Consider the following 14022-nt stretch of genomic DNA (forward strand, 5'->3'; position numbering starts at 1 on the left):
AGCACACAAAGAGCCATGAAGGTGATCAGATGGAATTGCTGATATGCTTTATAACAGGGTGGCAGCGATGTGGAAGGTCTACACCGCATACCTCCAGGACATGCAATGTTTCAAGACTAGTACAAAGTGGCCAGGAAGCTTCCTTTGGCCCTTTAAATACACACGCTTGTCATTTAGTGGCAAGTACAGCAGACAGCTTGAGATACAGCAGACAGCCCTGGAGAACTGTTGCTATCTCCAGGAGTCATGGCTTCGTATCTGAACAGAAGGTTCTATGCCCCATATTGACAATGTTTACTGATATAAATAACTAGCCAGTCCTATACCATCTTGTCAACAGATGGTTTCTGTTTTTCATTCACAATGAGTCTAAGGGCTCATCCTACAGACAACAGCATTCTTTTAAAGGCAGGGTCTCCCTATGAGCCCCAGTTGACCTCTAACTCACTGTTCTCCTGCTTCAGTCTCCCAGATTTCTGAGATTACAGGTGTGCACCCCCACACCCAGCCAAACAACAGCTCTTAAACTGTGTTTAGAGGAAGCGTCAAAGACTGTCAGTAATAGTTAGTAGTTAAGACCTGTCATGCTCTACACAAGAACTAGGTTGAGACTTTCCAGAGTATTTCACCTCACAAGTAGAAAAATTCAGAATACAGTTTAACCCAAAATCTAGGTACTTAAGAGTGAAATAAGTGAGTTGATTATGGTTAATGTTCCACCATGAATGTCTTCTTCATCTGCCTTTATCCCTCAGTTCTTTTCAATTAGTATCTTGTTTTGGCTACCTCTCAGATTTCAGAAAGATATTTAGAAAAGATTTGATAAATGGAGAAAATTCACAGAATAATGATTGTGTAGAAACGATGCCAAATACTGATTGGTTTTACTACTTAAAATAGTAGTAGTAAGTGCAAGATGCCTTTACCATATTCCTTACTTTTTGTTGTAATAATTTTCATTGTTAGTACTCCATACCTCTTATATCTATGCAAATAAAACAGGCCCAGTGTACAACAAATCATACTATCAGAAATAAAGCCCCGGTTTTGGTTTCAGGTTATTTTTTCACAATCAAAGAGTTGGTTACACAAGATGTAGCGATGTTTATAGACATATAGTTTGGTGTGGTGCAGGAGATCAAACCATCGTATAAACCACTAAATATAAAAGAAAACCTAAATTCTCAGGATAACAAAAAGCTCCCGAGCACTTGACGTTTATAAAGCCCTAATTTGGCCAACCATTGCCATGACCCATCACAGCCTGTGTGTTTTCTCTCAAGACGGACAAATAAAACCTATGGTGATCCCATCATCTAAACAATGCGCTGAGGCTGCTAAGCATGCGTCTCTTGCCCTGGGCACCTTCTGCCTGTGGACCTCTTGCCCAAACTTCTGATCTGGTCTTTATAACAGCAGGATCCTTGGCTGTGGTAGATGCAGGAGAGGGGCAGATGAGCTTAGCATACCTTGCTTCCATCCATTCTGCCTCCCTCTGCTCATGTTTCTCACCAAACCTCTTTCCACTCACTTCGTGCACAGAACACATGGGATCCAGGGTTCTGGGAATCTCTGCAGTAGGAAAATAAGGCCAAATCTTCCCATTCTTCTGACAGTCAGAGGCACTATGAACTCACTGATCACCATTAGCCTCTCTGTGTCACCCTGAGGATGACCTGGGGCAACTGGCTCTTTTCTTCTCACAAAGCCTCTGGGCTTTGTGGCTCTGTGACCCCAACAGGAGCCTTTGAGTAGCCAGACAAAACACAGATTGGGAAGGACACAGCGCTGCCATCATTCCTAAGTCTCCAGACCCCAGAGGAGCATGATCAACATAGCTGCCCCTCCTGGAATCTCTTTGAAAGCAGCAGTGGTACACATTTCAACCCTGGCCATTTTTTTTGGAAAATGCAGGAACTATCAATCAAAACTGCTGCTTCTGGTTCCAGAGTGATTATCATGATGGCTATGGTGTCCTGGATGCCCTGCTGTTTGTGTTGAACCAGCAGCCTGCATACGTGGATCTATGCCAGGTGACCCATCCCTTCTGCCACTACTTCGAAGGTTCCCAAATAGGCCTGCAAGATGCAGAAAATGCAGATACATGAGCCTTCCCCTTCCTGTGCGAGCAGCACTATTTCACATCCCTCGGGGCATCCAGGGGGGCTCCTCCCTGTGCACTATGCCCTGTGCTACAGCACAGGCCCCAATAAAGCCTTGCTGGAGTGGTCTTATTGCCTATTTCCCATTTTTCTTTTGGGTAGAGTAGGTCAAATAGGCTGAACAGAGAAAGATCTGGTAACACCAAGAGCTGATTCCCCTGAGTTTGAGTGGCAGCCATAGGGCTGCAAGGGCTCCAGAAAGCAGTGGGGGAGCAGAGAGCCAAGTGTGATGGAGCCTAACTGTAGAGACCAGGAGAAGGACTCCAAAGGGATGCAGTTGCTGCAGAGCTCCAGAAAGCAGCCCAGGAGCTCCTAGTCACCAGGAGCTGCAGCACTCAGAGCTAAGAGGCACTGGGCACTCAAAACTTGGTGCTCTCATACTAAGCACTGAGTACCACTGACACATCAAGGAGGCTGAACTGGCCAATTCATGATTTCTACCCAAATTGAGCAAGAACTTTTTCCTCTGATTGGTAAAATCTTGGAAGCCATAAGGGAACCCTCCTGTTTAGAGAGCCCTGAAGAAGAGGGTAAACAACAAGTGATACTCCTCAGCACGCTCAGGAATCAGCCTGTGTCTGATTTGCATCTTACATGGGGCTAAAAATCCACCTAACCAGTGATACTTCAACCAGCTAACTCCTCTGGTCCTGTCTTCCTGTAAGGTTCCTAAGGCACAGCTGCGCACAGTGGCCAAGGGCCATCTGTGAAACCCCAGCTGTGGGTTGAGGTCACGGACCTCACACTTAATTCTCACTGTGAGTTGCCAGTATGCCAGTCTTTTGGGGTCATTACAAGTCCTTCTACAGAGATTCAGCCGCTACCCTAACTGGCTAAGTGACCTTTTTATCCCTCTGCCCATATCCAACCTCAGCTAAAAGGTTTTTGAAGAAACCCAGCCTTCTACAGTTGGCCAAGGAGAAAGTTAAGTGTGCTCATCGAAAACTGCTCACTTCAGACCTTCCAGCGAAGAGGCTCCCATCCACGCAGGAGGCAGCCTCCTAACCCCTCTTCCTGGCCCTGAGTTTTGGAATAAGAGAACTCCACCGGAGAATTCAGCTTGTGGATACAAAGTTTCAATTCCTGTTGCTGCTATCCCATTTTGAAAGCTCCAGATCTTAGCAAGGAGACCCTGAAGGCAAGGCTGGGAGCCCTCCACTCCCCCTGGTGGCCAGAGTGTTTATTAATAGGGTTTGCAAAGAATCTGTGTTAAGAATTGACAGTGGTTTGCTTTCTTAGCTGCTCTGCAAGTAGTCATGAAGCAAGATATTATGCTAGGAGACCCTGCCTTTGGAAGCTGATTGGCACAAATGATGTCTGTAGTCTCTATATCTTAGAGCTTAAATGATGTCATAGTTGGTTGTGCAAGAGACCTACCAGACACTCCTGACTCTGGACAGCTCTCAACACATGGATTTCAGTTACCATCATTTAGTAAGTAATAGTGTAGCTCTGGTGTTCGTTACCATGGTGTATGTTAACCATGACTACCCGTGTGAAGAACAAGCTTCGCTTCTAGCTTCTCAGTCCAAAAGCACTCACAGGAATAGCAGATGTGCGTCAGATAATTGTGTCATTTCTTTCAGAATCTGTTGGCGACTGTTCCCTGTGCATTTCATATTCTGTCTGTGCACAGACAGAAAGGCATGTGGTTCGTTGTCTCCTTGTCTCCCAATGATACTGCCATGTGACATCTTACCTCGAAGAGGGAATCGCCCAGTAAAGAGGAAAGTGCAATAAATGAATGGAGCAGGGAGGAATGCTGAGCGATTCTTTGCACGGGGCATCAGTGGTGTGGGAGAAGTAACGGTCAGCTGTGCAAATGGGACACAGCCACAGCAGAGGGGCTCTGGATCTGCAGGCTGAGGGACGTTGTGAAGGTGAACTTACTGACGTAAATATGAGAAAAGGTGAAGACATCCAGGAGGAAATGGCACCAGCAAAACATCTACATTCAGATATGTATCATTGAGAGCACAAACAGTAAAACGTGGGAAGCTGACTCACACTTAGAAAAGGGAATGACCATTTGCCACGGTGTAGAGGAGATGCTTGCTCCATGTTATCAAGTACACAATGGGAAGTGCAGTTTAAAGGGTGTTTGATAAAAAAAATTGTTTTTGGTACCAAGAATTGAACTCAGGACTTTGTACTTGCCAGGCAGGCACTTATGCCACTGAGCTGTGTCCCCAGCTGATCAATGTTTACAAAGAAGTAAAACATGTCTCATCTCAATGCTTACAATGCCTTAAATTACAGTATTTTGAATGAACACCGATTTTACTATTTTCTCATTTCCCCATATTGTAGCTGAGGGTTTTGAATGTTTTGACAAATGTTTTTAAGATTCAAAGGTCAATCATCATTTCCCCAGTGATTTTTTTGTACTGAGGCTCACACCCAGAGCTTTACACACAGTAGGCAAATACATTACCACTGAGCTATATCTCCAGCTCTTTTGAAATTTTCTTTGAGACAGCCTCGCTAAAGTTCTCCGGGCTGATCTCAAACTTGCAGTCCTCCTGTGTCAGCCTTCCAGATACTTGGGATTATAGATGTGTGCCACCATGCCTGGCTTTTCCCCATTGATTTGTAGGATGATTTTCATAATCCTGTACAAGCCTGCAAAATGAGCTCTCTGTAGATTTTAAGTCAGGGCTGCAAAACTCAGACGCCTTCAAGAGCCAGAAGGAAAGGCAAATGAGAGGAGCAGACGGATACAAAAGGACACCTGGATAGAAGCTCCCCGGCCTTTGAGGGAACCAGTGAAATCAAGGCTCCAGAAAGCCTCGTCCTGTCTAGAGTGGCTTCTCTTCTCCTGTCCATTGGAGGCACCTAGAGAAAGAAAGCCTGGGCTGCTGGATCTCCTGCTTTCTAACCAATGCCTAAAATATGGATTTATGTGTGAAAACTCACACTTGTTAAACAATGACAATGATTCAGACTTAAATGTCCTATGAGCCAAACAAAATGCTAGCCGGTGATGGCCTTTATTTTTAAATGCCTCGGATAGGAACATCTTTGAGGGGAAGACAGTTGTGAATAAGGGGTCAGGTGGCGAGGACTTGTTAGTGCTGCGAAAAGCCAAGATTCCCTCCAGGCCCTGGATAGGAAGGAATTAACCTGGAAGATAGTCACTGTCTCAGTGTGTATGTGTCACCTGGAATGGGGCCCAGCTAAGGACAAGCTAATTATTATCACTTTAGCTACGCGTCATGCAGATGAGAGCTGGATTCTTAAAGGGCAGGAAATAGGTAAGTTTTGCTGGGCTGATGAAATCAAAGCACATAAAATTCATGGTTGTGGCTGCTGGAGATCACTTCAGGGTGCAGGAGGGATCTTGAGGGTCAGCATAGTGGGAGATGGAACAGTACCCAGGGAACGGAAGAGGCGCGAGCACAAAAAAGAACTTTATGACTTCATCACTGTGGGGTTTTCTATTGTTTCTTAATTATTAAGTCATGCGCTGAGCCCCTAAAGTGTTTCTGTTTGTCCACAGACTTAGTGAAGTACGGCTCAATGTTTAAAGAAAAGTATAAATTGCCAAACTGATTTTAGAACCATCCTATAATATTGGAGGGACACAAACCATCTGGAATTTCTAGTAAATAAACAACAGCAACCTCAACTCATATACATGGGATTCTGAATTGGAAGAAATCCTAGAGGCTACTCAGCCAATCCTTCCACCAAAGCAGGAATTTCCTCTTTCAAGTGCATGGCCAGACACCAGCTGGGCTCCTTCCCAGTAGCACTCCCAGGCCTGGTCTCACCTTCTGCAAAGCCAGTTGGCATTTACACACACACACACACACACACACACACACACACACACACACAATAGCATGCAGAAACCAGACAAATCTAAGTCAACGGTAATGTTGGCAGCTTGCTCAATAAGAATAGAACATTTGCAAATGGAAGGTTGAGGTTAATAACCCACAAGTGCAAAAAAAAAAAAAAAAAAAAAGGATATGGAGAATAAATATAATTAGCCATGCCAACACACTATTTTTGCCTAATGAGGAATTGTTTGCTGCTTTTGAGAACTGAAACCAGTTTTTGGAGAAGGTGCACACCTCTAAAAGATACCGCTGCTTTTTTTGGAGTCATTTTCTTGAGTGGTTGATACAAAGCATTGTTTCCTCTTTGGAACATTGACAGTAACACTGTCATAGAAAATAGGGGGAAGCAGGCACAGTCTCATACCAAAGCAAACCTTGCTTTGCATCTCTCCTCTGACCAACGCTTGCTCAAACACACACACTCTACGCAGCTGTGAGCAGAGATGTTATATCATTTGGTTTTGAGAAGCACTATTACTTTCCTACCATCCATTCCATCCTTGTTTGCTAAGTGAATCCAGATTTTGTTCCAAGTGTCTGTGTACCCAGACTCAGCAAAGCAATCGTGATGACCCTATGGCCATCTTTCCTCACACCTGGGGGGATATCTGTGACCTAGTTCTGGCCAGAGACACTGAAGGAATGAACGTCTGCTGAGAAAACTCACTTTCACCACAAAGCGACTTCCCTTGCTCCTTCTTCCTTCTTGCTCAGAGACATGATGGCTGGAGCTTTCATAGCCACATTGTAACCAAGAGGAATCACAGAGATTTTGGCCCTGGATCAACACTAGAAATCAGATCTCTTGTTTCATGAGAAAAAAGACTTATTTTTTGTTTGAGCTACTGTGATCAGATTGTCTATATCTTCAGCTGAATATAATTCTTATTGATAAAAGCATTTCATTTCTACTTAATGTCTTAATTATTCTCTACAATAGGTCTTAGCATTTAATTCTGTTGATAAGTCATAATTCAAACTCTGAGCTTGAGAGTTTAGGTTATCTTTAGTCATTTCATGTTTCAGATAATGCTTCAACAAACATCTTATGCATTTAATGTTCTGTTTTGATCAGCACTGTGTTGAAGGTTGTAAATATATATTTTCCTTAAAAGGTTCTGACAAATTTCAAGGACTAGCCTTGACTAATTTAATATGAGTAAATTAAGTTTACTAAAATTTCATCAGTAATGAATATTACTATTATTTTGGGGCTGATTTTTTTCATACATGTTAGATACTACTTTGTTAGCTTTACTTAACTTAGTTTTCAATGAAAAGATTACAGAGAGAGAGAGAGAGAGAGAGAGAGATAGAGACAGAGACAGAGAGAGAGAGAGAGAGAGAGAGAGAGAGAGAGAGAGAGAGAGTTGTGCCTTCAGGAACCTGAGAATGCATCCTGAAATCAGGGTCTTTATAATCTGAGGGCCAAATCCAGCTTTCACCTGATTTCTTGTCATACACAAAGCCATACTGGAACCCACATTGTGTGTTTGTCTGTTTTGCCTGTGCACGGTCAGAGTTGACCAGAGATTGTGGAGTACAATCCTTCTGGAAAAATTTTACTTTCTCTAAATTCTGGTTTACTTAATATTGTCATAAAAGCACAGTTAGTTTAAAAGACTACTGCACCGGGTAACTGTGGAGCCCCTGGGAGAGCTGACTTCATGCTGACTCATGTCTCCTGTTGGGTTTGCAGCTCTGTCCCTCTGACTGAGCGCCTTGGCATTTGTGGACTTGGAAGCCTGGAGAGAGGGGTAACAAGCACCAGCAGCTCTGGACCCGGAGTCAGGGAGAACCAGCGTGAACTCTCTTAGGGTGTGGGACGGGGGCACATGCAGAGCTGACAGTTGGAGACCAGAGTTATACAGCAGCTGGTTAAGGCAGTGGAAAGGGGAGTGGGGGGCGGGGAAAACTACACCTGTACTTCCAAGGTCAGTGGCGGTCCGGCCCCACTCAAACCAAGTGTTTTCCCTAGATAAATAGGTCAGGTAATTGACAGTTTAAAGTCCCAGCAGTTTTCTTTGATTTTTTTTTTTTTTTTTTTTTTTTTTTTTTTTTTTTTTTTGGTACTGGGAATGAAACTCAGGACCTTGCACTTATGCTGCTGAGCTCCACCCCCAGCCCCTTCTTTGATGCATCTTAGCAGCATCACAATATGGCACTTTCTTTCCATCGAGCCCCTGCATGTTATAGGTCACTAGGACCCTGAGACGCTGAGATCACTTGGGGCACAGAGATCCCAAGCCTTCTCTGATCTGCGGTGACAGCTTCGCTAGCCACAGGTGTATCCTGCGCTTGTTTTCAGGGGAGAACAAAGGACCGGAAGGACTGTGGGGTGGAGACTGGTGGGGTGCTCAGATGCTGAGATGTGGTTTAGTGATCTGTGGCCGCTTGGTGGCAGCATTTTGGGTCCTGGAACGAGGGGGTGGGGCATGTTCTCTGTATCCCTGGAGAAGCGAGTGACTGACAGCCTGACACCTTGCCGATAGAAACACTCTCCGTGGTTCCTACCCTCACCCACATTCACCCCTGGAGCTGAAATCTTGACCCTAAAAGGAGCGCTTCCTCCCTTCTCCTTTCCACTGCTCAAGTATGCCGAGTGGCCAGGCAATGTGAGAACAGCCAGTGTGCTCTGTGGCCAGCTTTGGTCACTGAGGCCACCAGGGGCAGCTGGCTCTGAGGAAGAGGGGGCGGTAGGGAGCTCTTTCTTCCCTCTCTGCATGTCATCTCTGCTGTCATGAGAGTGTCGTGCAGGAGTGTCATGTCTCCTCCACTGTCTGTGTTCCCTCTGCAGGGCACTAGCTGGGATTACGAAGAGATCTTCTGGGGTAGGCAGTCGTTCCCGGGAGGGAGGGGACCCCTCGGAAGGGTCCACCAGCCTTAGGTCACAGGGGGAAGCCATCCAGAGCCATCCGTAGTGTCCAGCGTGCCGTGGCTGGGTGGCTGGGTGTCAACGAAGCAGCAGGGAGGGGAAGCAGCATAGGCAGGTGGCTGTGGGCTCTGCCAGCCAGGCCTCCACTGCAACCCCATCTGCCCTTTGTTCAGTTTGTCCCCCTGTGGACTCTGTGCCTGAGCAGTGGCGAGGAAGAGAGTCTGGCATGAAGGTCACAGGTTACAGCACCAAGCTACCTCTGATGCAATGCTAAGTGGCAGCTCCAAGAGAGGCCAGGATGCAGGTGACCAGTGAGGCCCCTCCTCCTGTCACTTTTCTGTTTACAAACCTTCCTTGGCTCCCTCTTGTCTAAACAGCCCAAATCCTGGAGCACAAGGCCCTTCTTGAACAACTTTGCCAGGTCTCAGCCCTGTCCCTCCTCCTGCCCACTTTCTCGGCTTCCTTAAACACCAGCTGCTCTGTCCCTCTCAGCCATGCCCCTGCGCTTGATATTCCCAAGCTGCAGCCAGCTGAGATGCCGCCTTCTCCGGAACTCTTACCCACAGGTCCCTGAGACACAGGAGGGGCATACAGCTTTTTCCTCCCTGTGCCTCTGGCACTTTGTGCGTGTGTCTGTTATGGTAGCACTTACAGCATTGTTCACAGCAGGCTTATACATTGTACCAGAGGCCGCTGGAAGGCAGCGCTTAGCAACTTTTCAGCATGTGATTGTAGCACACAGCACCATGCACAGCCCCTGGGGACACCCGGAAATGCTTTAAAATTAACGGGACATCATGAGTCTAACTAGTTTGGAGGAGGCTGGCTGCAGCTGTGATCATATATGTGGTCCAGGGGCCACACACATCTTTTCTACTCTCACAGCTTCCAGTGCAAGCTTGCATTCCAATGGTTTCCAACCTTTGCTGTTCCTTGGATGCAACTGAAGAGCTTTATAGACTCCCACCATGCAGGCACAGCACAGAACAAGGGAATCAGAATCTATCACTGGAGGGAAGCCAGGCTTTGTGCTTCAAAAACTCCCCAGATGATTCTAATATAGAGTTAAGGCTGAGAACCTCTGGTTTGAGCGGTTGTAGGTAGTTAATGGGAAGGAGTTTTTGCTGTGCACTCACTATGGTGTATACACTGTTTTAGGCACTTAGAGGTGAGGTGGGATTTGGTGAGAGGAGAGAGGAGAGGCCTCAGGATCTACGTTGGATGAAATCTTGCTCTCAAAGTGAAATCAGTATACTCGCCATGCGCAGTTGCAAATGGTCATGGGCTCTTAATTGTATGGTTCACACCGGAGTGTCACAGCAGTGACATTTGGAGCTGGGGAACTCTCAGTTGTGGGAAGACCTTTTGCATTGCAAGATGTTTCAAAGCATGTCTGTCCTCCACGCCCTGCATTCCAGCAGCAACAAGCACCCTCCTACTCACCATGTATAACAATGTGAACTTCCAGATGTCCCCTGGGAGTGAAACCATCACCTACCGTGAACCACTGGTGTAGACTTAGGTGTAGTACTTTAGTGAGACCCATGAGTGATTGGTGTGCATTAAAGACTGAGAAACAAGTACTGGTCCTGGGCAGCAGTTCTCAAAGTTTTATCCCCAACCAACTTTGGAAATGCATATGCTCACGCCCCACCCCACACCTCCTGATTTCATAACCATGTTCTAACAAGGCCTCTGGGAGGTTCTTGTGCATGCTCAGATTGCGGGGCCACGAAGCCCTCTGTAGGGGAAAGGCAGACTGGACACTTTGGAGTAATCAGCTGGCTCAGTAGACAGTGAAGGGGGCCTGGGAATGTGACCGGCAGCAGGGAGGGGCCGAGGCAGAGGCAGCCACACTCTGGAAGGATATGCAGATGTAAGGCTGCCTCCACTCTCACACTGCCAAGTCTCCTTTTTTTCTGCCTACTTGTTTTTTTTTCTTAACTTCCTCAATCTGTTTTCTTGTGTTTTGGACAGAAATCAGTTGCCCTTATAATTTATACCCCCCCATGTGTTCATCAACTTGCTTAAATAAGTCTTTGAGAATGAACAAATAATCACTTGAAAAATCTGAGGAGAGGGGTTTGACAAGTTGTGCAAAGTGGACTTTACCACCAACCATACCTACAAATAAGCACCTATTTACAAATGTGTTTCTCATTTACTAGGATTTTAGATTGTGACTCACTTTTTATGAAGTTAATAACAACTCCTCTTAATGATGTTTTTGTTAACTAGAAAGCCAGATGTTTCTATGGTAGATTGAACACTGCAAACTAATCTTAAATCTGCAAATAGAGCAATGTTTCTGAACCACAAAAATCTAACCCCTTTATTCTCACACGTTAAAGTACAAATGTGACCCCCAAAATTTGTGTGCTGCAAACTTGATCCATGAAGTGACAGGGTTGACGGTGGCATATTGAAGAAGTATTAGATCCATACTGTGACTGAAAGAATGAATTTCTTCTAGTGCAAAGTCAACTGCTCCCTTCAGGCATGCATAAGCCTCTGGTTTTCTACTTTCTTGTAAGAAGGTCTTCATCAGTACAGACCCTCAACCTTGGACTTTTAGTTTCCAGAACTGTTATGAAAAAAGTCTCTGTTCCTTATAAATCACTCAGCCTTAGGTATTCTGTTATAGTAGTGTGAAACAGACTATGACAGAATGCTTAAAGCCCTTTTCGTGTTTTCTACAACTTTTCCATACCATTTATCACAAAGTCTTTCCCTACCTACTTCCTATTTATCCTATTTATCTTTCTGGTTTCATCTAGAAAATAAATACATGATAAGTGAAACAGTAAAACTAGATAAAGATGGTCTGATCTGAGTGCTCCAGCAAAGGCTGGTCAGAGAAGAGGATGTGGGTGGATCCAGAAGCTTAGGGGCTGACCCAAAGGCTTCTGGCTTTATCTGCACTATGTGCCCACTTCAGGATGATGCCCCCTGTTTTCTTGGCCCCAGAGTCCAGAACCACTGCTATAACCTATGGTCTCACTCAATTGTAGTCCTTTGCACAAGTTGGTTCTGCTTAGAAGCCCTTTACTGGTGTCTTTTCGCTTGTACAACTCTCACTTTTACTTGACTTTCAGTTAGAGAGCACTTCCTCTACAAGCCCTTTCCTGACCCATCCGCACCACCGGACTCTGCTGCGCTGGCCACAGAGGGGCACTCAGCACTCACCTTCTCACTCATCTCTCATCTCCTTCTCATGGGACTGAGGATGGGGACTGCATCCTACCGTGTCCCCTGAGCCTAGTCCAGTCCAACACAGAGCAAGTGCTCAAATAACTAGTTATGAAATTAATGTACCAATGCCTGGCTGGAGGGGTATTCTACATTTTGATCTATAATAAATGCTACTTTTCTTCCCCCAGACTTAAATTGGGCTGTGTCATTTCTGCTGTAGGCAGAGTCAGCCTCTGTTTTTTTCTGTGCTGTTTTTGCTCATTTTCTCTCCTGCTGGCTCATCTTTTGGTTCCTTGCCCTGGGTAACTCTGGGGCCTCAGCATCGCTGCTCAGCCTCCTGCACCAGCAGCAGAGAAACACTGACTTCAGTACCGAGCAATAAACACTCTTGTAAAAGTGTTTTTTATTTTTATTTTTTGCCAGAGACTGACCCATTAAAGTAAGACACAGAAGACATAATTGCTGTGTGTTCGTCAGGCATAATTTACCATTTCCATGATGGAGAATTAGCATCATTCAGGAAGTAGACTGCTGGCCTTGATTTTTTTTAGGTGTAATTACAGTAACCTTAGAGGATTCAGTTAATTGCACATGTGCATACATACACATCCATGCACACACACATATACAGGCAAATCCATAAATATGCCAATGCACTTATGTATGCATTTATTTATGTATAAGTATCTTACACACATAGGTGCATCTGGAAGCTATGTAGAGCTATGTATAGCTATTCCTATTTGCATACATACAATGGTACATATTTCACAACTATAAAGCATGATATAGTATTTTTGTGATATGTGGATCAATATTGTAGTATTTTAATAACATAGATCAAGGGTCCGACAATCATCGTCTACAAAGATCTCTGATGCAACTACCCAGTTCTGCCTTTGTGCGGCTGAAACTCCTGGGATTTGGTTGAGTTCCAATGAAAGTTTATTTCCAAAATAAGAGTAGGTTAGGTCAGGGCTATTAGATATAATATGCCAAAGTTTTTCTTAGATCATAAGTATGATTCAAATATTCAGTAAATGGCATTTATGACATAGCTTATCCTAAAGTTTTGGATAACCATATAAGGAAGTTGCTATGGGATATTTTCTTATTGAATACTACAATGAGGCACAAAAACATAAAGTGTGTCCTCCAGCTATTAGAATTTCAGTCCATAAAAGTTAGTACCACCACCTAAAAGATACAGCAGAAAGATACGTCCAATTTGTATATATATATATATATATATATATATATATATATATACATATATATATAATATATGTATGTATTTCTTCATTTTTTATCTTTAATAATTATAATGTTTAAGATGTTGTAGGAATAAGGCCCAGGATGCAATTTCATGCTTTTTGACTTCAGCACTTTACCAACGAAAATAAAAACTGTATTTCACATTTTTCCTTAAAAACACAAATGCAAAAAAAAACCCACAAATGCCAAAGAACCCACAGAAGCAAGGGTGCTCTTTGAAGCCACCTCATCCTTCGGACATACAGCATTCTATTCCTTTCTGGATCACATCCAACTCTGTGCCACAAGGGCCTGTGACAGGAATTAGAACAGAGACCTAGCTCCACCTGCTAGGATGTCCATTAGGAACTCGGCATAGCGAAACGCTGTTGACCACAGGAACTTTCCTGTCATGAACGTCATTGTGAGAGTCCCCTGAACACTGCTGAATCTGAAAAATTAAACAGCCATCCTGCATGGTTTATCCGTAGCAGACATAGATGTCAGTGATGGCTTTTGAAGTTTGCAGAAGATTCAAGTACAAAAGTGGCTTAAAGAAATCCACATGATTGTAGCTCCTGGGAATCTTCTATGATTTGGGCAATTTTGTCTTACATTCCATGGAGAACTTGTTGATTAAAGCATGGAACATGTTTATATTTATTTAGACTGCAGAGAGCAATGATTGGTGAGC

At 44.5% G+C, this 14022-nt stretch overlaps 1 protein-coding gene and 1 long non-coding RNA gene across 5 annotated transcripts in view; one reads left to right on the forward strand and one right to left on the reverse strand.

Moving 5' to 3' along the window:
• Positions 1-14022, reverse strand: part of Ripor2 (RHO family interacting cell polarization regulator 2) — a 203570-nt gene that overhangs the window by 153751 nt on the left and 35797 nt on the right. The window lies entirely within an intron of this gene.
• LOC111756488 (uncharacterized) overlaps positions 1-14022 on the forward strand; it is a 32186-nt gene that overhangs the window by 8870 nt on the left and 9294 nt on the right. The gene's annotated exons all lie outside the window — the stretch shown is intronic.

Source organism: Cavia porcellus, unplaced genomic scaffold (assembly GCF_034190915.1).
Source record: "Cavia porcellus strain 051 isolate PalLab524CR breed Dunkin Hartley unplaced genomic scaffold, mCavPor4.1 scaffold_13, whole genome shotgun sequence".
Taxonomy (NCBI): domain Eukaryota; kingdom Metazoa; phylum Chordata; class Mammalia; order Rodentia; family Caviidae; genus Cavia; species Cavia porcellus.